This window comes from Phialemonium atrogriseum, assembly GCF_030411735.1.
Source record: "Phialemonium atrogriseum strain 8032-3 unplaced genomic scaffold QBC33scaffold_27, whole genome shotgun sequence".
In the NCBI taxonomy this organism is placed as follows: domain Eukaryota; kingdom Fungi; phylum Ascomycota; class Sordariomycetes; order Cephalothecales; family Cephalothecaceae; genus Phialemonium; species Phialemonium atrogriseum.
The window spans coordinates 265,835-274,274 of NW_026848164.1; positions in this window are offsets into that span (position 1 = coordinate 265,835).

Consider the following 8,440-nt stretch of genomic DNA (forward strand, 5'->3'; position numbering starts at 1 on the left):
TTACTAGTTATCAAGACTTATGTTAGGTAATACTCTTACTTACAACAAAATAGTAGCTAGGATAGTCTAAGAGGAAAGAATGATATTAATAAACAAAGTTAATACTTATATCTAACCTATCCAATTACTTAGAATATGTAGAGTAAGTTTAAGCTATCTTTCTTAGACATGCTTCTCTGTAAGTGCCTTCTTCAAGTCTTGACTCTTTAACAAAAGCAAGTTTATTGCTTCCAAAAGCATCAAAGTTAACGCAATATTCTACCTTACAAAAGCTTATATACTACTCTCTAGTTGTATTATCTAAAACAGTCTGACAAGCCTTGCTTGTAAAGAGCAAATTACTACAAGCTAGAGATATTAGCACTTGTTAGTATCAAAGAAAATAAATAGTCTATACCAACAACTACATATTTGCTAGGCATGCAAACTTTATACTAAAGCGCTTGTGACAAATAGTTCTCTATTAATAGCTAATTGGCTTCCTTTAAAGCAATAGCTTTCCAATAGTCTATTTCCTTGAATAGAAGCTTTCTTTCTAGTAGCTTAGGATAAATGCACTAGACTATAAACAGAAACTGTAAAAGATATTAGCACTTAGCTATAAAAGCAACGCAAATGCTTACATTTTTAAGATTAAGTTCTTGCAAGTACCTTAGTTAATCTGCAATCCACCTATCTTAGTTGTTATTCTCTAGTTTCCAGATAATGTCTACCCTACAAGTCATGTCGCAAAATATATCTCTAGTTAGGTCTAATCAAGCAAAGTTGTCGTAGGTTTTTCATATTCCTAGATATAAAGCAAAAGACAAGATGTTAACAATTTCAATATTATAAGCTGTAAGGATAACTATCTTAAACGTATGTAACTTTAGGTTCTAGCTATAAGCCTTGTCTAGCTATAATAGTATTTTATTCTCAAGTCTCTTAAGGTATTCTAGGTGCTTTCCTTTTCGCGCAATTAGGAAAGTCAAGTCTTTAGTCTTCCCTTTGGCAAATTAGTCAGCAGTTTCGCTTTAAAGAACTATTATTAGCTTGCTATGTCGATAATTATTAAAGAGAAGCTTTCTAGAAGAAACAAGATAAAAGTAGCTGCCTAGAAACATAGCTATTGGCTATTCTATTTCTAGTCGTAAACAAGTAACAAAACTGTAAATAATTAAAGAGGCAACAAAGCTTTTGTTTTGTCAATACTATAACCTTGCCACTCAAAATGCATAAGATGCAACCTATACACTATAGCAAATAAAAGCAAAAACCCAAGCCTTTACTAATTGTTAAAGCATAGCATGCTAGGCACATTCTCCTAAAGCTAATAAATAGAGAAGACTATAGACAAGCAGAAAATGTCGCTCTAGCTACTTTTAGCAAAGCTTTAATAATAAAAGAAGCAAGAGATAAAGCAAACCCAAAACCTAGGTAGGTATTAGAAAATTTGCATCTATTAGAGATTAAAACTTACAAGAATGCTAGAAACAAATATAAAGTCATAGTCCTAAGGCTAGGATAGATGGATTCTAGAATATATAATAGCCTTAGCTACTGCTACTTAACTAATCTAGTAGTAAGCAATAGAGTATAGCAAGAGACTAATAGCCAAGTAATTAACTAAGGGGTTTGTCTGTCCTCTAAGGAAAACAAGCATAAGGTTGTATATAGCAGCTATTGCTAATCTTTTAGTAAAGCTAGCTAGCGCATTGGCTTTTCCAACTGCAAAAAGAAGAGAAAGAAAGACAACGTTAAAGGTGATATAGACAAGTAACATGCAAAAGTAAAGCTATGTAAACTCTAAGAATATATACTAGCAAGTAAATAGCATTTAGTACTAAACAACTTGCTAGTTGCCTTGCATCTATAGCTAGCTATAAGATATGCAGGCAGCACCGATTTGCTTAAGCACTAGCAATGCAACAGCCTTGCAAAAAGTATAACCAAGAATAAGAATAAGGTCTATGCTGCTAGGAATTCTTAAAGAGCTATCTAATACTATATATAGGATAAGTAGATAGGCTTTATTATAGTTTAGAGCTTTTATAAGCAGCTGTAAGGCATTCTAAAACAGACAAAACCACCCTATTGCAAAACTGTAATCTAAAAACCGCAACTTACACTTGCAAGCCTAGTCTAAAGTATAAAATTCCCATCTCTACTATAATTTGCTAATAACCCTATATGTAAAACGCAAACCTAATAAGATAATAAATGCCAGCATTAATGCTTTGGTATTAAATAAATGCTAGAGTCAAAGCCATAGAGATGAGAATAAAGTGCAGAAAGACATTTTTTAGCCAAGACTATGCTGCAATCTATAGCAATAGCTATTCTAGAGCTAAAATAATAGCGCTGAAAAGAAAGTTAGATATTTATAAGTATAGAACTAGATAGACTAAGAAATCTATAGCATGTGTAAAGGTGTCAAAAAAGACCTTAGGGTTGAAAAACCTAACAATAGTAGCAAAGAACTAGTCTTTGCGCTATTAGTAATGTTTGCTAAGGTAAAGAGACATGCGTATAAATAAGATGCTGCACTTATAACAACTAGCCTTGCAAAGTCTCTTTTTATTAGCTTTCCCATTTTCTTTCACCTATGTACAATTAGTTGCTAAGCGCTAGTAAGCTTGTGTGGAATATATTAAGCTATTTAGAGTTGGGTAGTCTTTAGCATCTTAATGTTTCAGTATGCTGCATTATGCAATGCAGCGCTATGCAACTCTTATCACATCTTTGCTAGCGCACTATACTAGTTTTAGCACTCTAAAGACAAACATAGAGAAACATTTAAAAATAGGAAACTGCAATAAAATTAGCTAATCTACTGTGTAAATATTTGTTTTTCTCATTCTAGAATAGTCACTTTGCTATGAAATTGGCAGGTTGATAGCTTAAATGCACCTCTAAGCCTAGACTTTTACATTGTCTAGTTTTACAAGAGGATTAAGACTACTAGCAGCCTTCTAGCATATACATATCTACAACAACATCTCTCTCCTTAGCGCTATGTCTCTCAAAGCAAGCATACAGCAGCTTTCTCATCCAATACCTTCTTTAAACAACATGTCTACCACTTGCTAGGTTTGATACTTAGAAGACAATAGGCTTGTTATTAAGATGCATGTCTTGCTTAAGTGTATAGACTACCTATGCTACATGCTGCAAGGCATTACCGATAATGTTGGTAAAATCTCTAAATAGTCCTATAAGCAAGACAGCAGCAACTATCTAGACAGCGCAAGCCTTAAGCTACAAACAAGGTTCTTTGTCTAAGACAACTAGCAGTTTATACATATCTGCATAGATTTCTACGCCTATAGCAACTGCCAATGTTATCTATATCTTCTTCTTAGTCTTACAAACTGCTAGTTTATAAATAAGGCTTTTCCTACTACAAGAATTAGTCTAAATGCTACAGACAGCTGCAATGTAATGTCTAAAACTCTATCAAGACCACCAACTCTATTCCTAGTATACTAACCCTAGCTGCTAGCACCCTCTATTAGTCCTTTGCTTATCTCTAAGCTTAGTCTAAATAGTCTTAAGGCAACTGTTTAAAGCCTTGTTGACAACACTCTTAGAAATCTCTCTTTTAATTCACTTTTGGCAACGCCTTATCTAAAGCTAGTCAACAACCACACATCTCTCTCATATAAAACCAAGCGCAAGCGTGAAGTTTAGGAGGATAATGACTAGTTTGTAGCACTAGAGCCTAAAGCTAAACGCTAACGCGTTGTGTAACTAAGATAATATATTATTAGTTACAAGTATTTTTCTTTCAGTTTATTCTCAAAGTAGGTTCTTATAGTGCAAAGACAAGACCTTAGATTGCTTTTAGATAGGTTGCCTTTGAATAGTTCTACCTTACATTTGTAGCGTCTGCGTTATGAAAAAATACCAACAATTTGCAATATCTATGCTATTTTAAAAGCAGTGACTTCTCTACAAAGCGCTTAATGATGTGGTAAATGGAAAAGGCATAGGCTGCTTTAGGCTAAGATAAGTCAGCTTTAGACTAGATTTTCTGCGCTTCTATATAAAAGCATGATTAGAGCTTCAAATTGTAAGATTATTATCAATTACGCAGACTTACATAGATTTACAAGCAGCACTCTTTACACCTTAGTTATTTCAAAGCTTTCTATGCAATAATACTTGATTTACTGCATTCTATTCCTTCCTTACGCCTTCAATTTAATTAATCATGCCACTAGCGTTTTCCTACCTTACTTACACAACTAGATTTAGGCACTACCGCAAGACATAACAAGGCTAATTAGAGTTACTTGACTAGTCATGTGCGCTAGAGGTAAGGAAGAAGCACGATTCTATCTGCTTGCCAGCCAATCACATAGCTACTGCTATTAAAGCCTACGCTTTAGCAGCAGTATACTATGTTGAGAGGTAAGTAGGTAGGTAGTTTTGTGTCTCTCTTTCTCATTAATACAAAAAGTTTTATCACTAGATTATAGAGTATGTAAAGTCTGCTTCCTCAAGCATGCACTTGTAGCAGTAATCAATAGCACTTGCAATAGAAACGCTTTATATAATTAGCTATCCCCTCTCACACATATAACTTACAAAACTTGCACAAGATAACTAGTGCTATGTTACTCTAACAGATGCTAGCTAGATTACAGAAAACATATTAACCCAAAAGTCTTATAAAGCAAATAAACCAAACAAAGAAACAAAAAAAACAACAAAATAGACATATATATGCTACAAAAGTCTAACACTAGCAATAGCTATGTGCCTTTAATTGTCAAACCATTTAGGAATATTAACGTTGCGTTTCTACTAAAGAGACTTGTAGTTTCGCTGCAAAAGTCTAAGACTTAAAACAAAGTCTTGCACTAGATAGGTAAAAGTGCTTAGCCTTAGGCTTAAGGTTGGCAGCATTATTAACAGCAAGGTAAGGAGAGTTAAAGGCAAGACAGCTAGTGCAAGATTGGGTAACTATAGCAGACTTGGCAAAAGCAATAACCAAGACAAAGTTGACAATGATAAAGACAAATTTAATATTAGCAAGGTTATAGCTAACGACAAAAAGCTTAGCAAACCTAAAATTAATGCAGACAAAGTAAACAAAGACAAAGGCAAACAGTTTTTGCATTGTATGCAAGCAAGATTAAGATTTAGACGCATCTAAATGATATCATTTAGGCTATATTAGGTTTGCAAGATAGCGTTTTGCTAAAGACAAGAATTAAGGTAACTAGGCGTTATCTTAAAGGTATATGCATTGCCAACCAAAAGAAAAACGTCAACGCTAAAAAGCTTCTTTATCTCTAGCATCTTCCTTATCAAGCCTTTGCTATGCAGTTTATAACTATAGTTTTTATCTGCTTTGCATTGTAGGCATTGTTAGCGTTGACATTATAGGTTATGTAGACGCTATTGGCATTGCTAGCATTGTAAAGCTATAGCTTGCAGATAGGTGAAAGGAATAGTGTATTTGAAAAGCATGCTAGTAAAAGTGCTAGTAAAAGTAAGTGAAAGTGCTAGTAAAAGAACTGATAGCTTTAAAGCAAGGTGTCTATGCTTTTTTATTATCAAGCTACAACTATCCTTAAGGTAAGAGTAAACTCTCTTAAGAAGTAGGGCAACTAGGAGAAACGCAAAAACCTTGTCGCAAGTGCTTAATCGCTAAGTTATTGGCTATTTAGACAAAGATTATAGGCTAAAGAGTAGGTTAGGTAGCAGTTAACCAAAACCCTGCATAAGTGCCTAGCAAAAGGCGCTAGCGCTTGCTAAGCGCACTAGCATACAATAAGAAATGCTATTTTTAGCTGCCATTTTACCCAAAACTGCAAGAAAGCATTAGTTTGCAGGCATAAGAGGCTTTCCAAAGTGTTTTGCATTTTCACATCACTGTAGGCAAGTTGTAGCAAATTTACATAGTTTATAGCTTTTATTATTCCCATTCTGTCAAGCCAACTTGGTTAGCATGATAAGCCAAGCATTTTACCTTGCTAACAATAGCTATATAACTTGCCTTTAACACGCACGTCTTTTTTAGCAAAGCAGCCTAAACAACTAGTCTTAAACTTAACGTTAGCTGCCTAGATTAACAAAGCCTTCCTTTCTTCTAAAAAAAAAGCGTTAGTGTAGGCAAGTCTTAGTAGATTCATAGCTTGCAGTACCTATTCTATAGAGCTAGCTTGGTAGGCAATGCAAGCAAAGTAAACTACTCTATTGCAAAGGATAACGCTTAGGCAAAAAGCCTAAGGCTACAAGGCGCTACACATACACTTTAGGCTTTAATCATTCTAGCCTTAGGCTTTCTCTACACACATGTGTTTAATAAAGGTGGAAGTGTAGCTAGGTTAACAGCAAAAAAATCGCGCATAAACCAAATTACATAACCTAACTTTGCTTTTAGTTCTGCTAGCTAGAGCTACAAGCTAAAGCACGTTAAACACTAATCTATAAAAAGCCACTAGCTACAGCTTTGTCAAGCAAGACATAGTATCCTCTACACTTCCTTAATCAAGTCGCTCTTTAATTTAGTTCTCAACAAACCTATTAGAATACTTATAGCAGGATTTTTTACCTTAACGCCTTTTGCGCTTTGTTTAGTTTAATCTATAAAAGCCTAAATGCCTACTTTGAGACAGCAGATTACAAGAAAAGAAAGAGAGTATGTATTGACAAAAGGCATAAAATAACTAAAAGACAAAGGTTTCTCAAAAGTAGATTGTAAATTGATGTTATTACATACATGCTACTCTTTTCACTGCAATCTAAAACAAAATAACGCATAGAGTTACACACCTATTCCAATTATTTGCCTCAAAAATGTAGAATGTTTAGGTAATCTGTAAATACTATAGGCTAACTCTTGCCTTGCAAACTTAATTGCACTGCCTTTTAAGTTTACCAACATGCTTAGTTTGTCATTAACTATCGTTACTTATATCTCAAGTAGTTCTCCTTCAAATAGACTTAGTCTGCAGTTTTAGAAAGTTCCATTCCTCTATCAAAGGAGTTACCTAGATGCTTGCAAGGGCTAGAGAGAATTTTAAGGCAAGATACTTTAATAAGCGCCTAGTGAAACTTTCTTACTAGATGGGAAGAGGTGCGTTGCCTTAGACAAAAGCCTTTCAAAGAGCTTACTACTTAGTGCATCCTAGATTACCTTGTTAATTAAATCTGCACTAGACAGAAACTAAGTTAGCTTTTGCTAGCAGCTAAGAAAGCATTATAGACTTACTATCCTTTTTGTTAAGATAGGCATACATGCTAGTAGTTAAAGCTAGCTAACTCTTTGCAAAGTCTAGTTGCGATTCTATTAGCCTTAAAGGCTCAAGTTAATCTTAAGCAGACTAGCTTAAAGGTTTGGCTAAAAACAAAGAACTTTGCATTGCTATTCAAAGTAGCTTAAGGGTAAAGTAATGCTTGACTTTCAAGTGTTTTGTTTAAACCTTAAGAGTAAGGAGAAAAGAAACTAAGACTTAACAAAGACAACTGTTTGTTTTATACTCTTATTACATAAGCTACTGCCTAGATTTTACCTTGCTAGACGCTACTTATTCATATCTTTGCAACAAGCCTCTATCTTACAGGCTGCAGGTTGGTAAATTAGCATAACAAGCCTTGTCTATCTATCTTTCCATCTGTTTCTAAGCCTTTTAAAACACAGACAAGATTTTACAAGGCAGATTTAGTAACTTGGTAAATGCAAGGCATTTCGCAAAGCATAGTCTTGCAGCTGTAGTTGTTATAGATGATATTGTAAGGCATAGGCTAATAGCATGCTAGGATAGATAGAGATGGGTATAAAGGTAAGGCAGACTAAGAAAGCCAATATACAAAACTGCAAGTAAGAATAGAAGGAAAAGAAAGAGTCTACAAAAGAAAAGATAGTTAAGCTATTTTAAAGAATGCGCTATTAAGGTTCTAACATCCTTAGTGACATAGATAGATAAAAGTAACATAGACAATGGTTAATTATTTAAAAATAATTAACTGTTGTCTATGTTACTCTTGTCTATGTTACTCTTGTCTATGTAACTCTTGTCTATGTTACTCCTATCTATATCACTCCTATCTATGTCACTCTCATCTATGTCACTCCTATCTATGTCACTCCCATCTATATCACTCTTATCTATATTACTCCCATCTATGTCACTCTTATCTATGTTATTCCTATCTATGTCACTCTTATTCATATCACCTTCCTTAAAAGCTTTATCTATATTATCCTTCTTAAAAGCCTTGTCTATATTACAAAGACAACTAAAAGCTAAATTACACTAAGCTGCTATTAAGAGAAGGTAGCTGCAGTCTATAAATAAAGCCTCTACCTACCTCTTGCTACCTTTCTCTCTACATAGTTATTAATAGACATAATGCTAGCCTAAATAGCGTGACTAAAGTCTACCTATAGACCTACACAACCACTTTAAATATAGTTTTAGCATAATAACCTTTACTAGTCTATGAC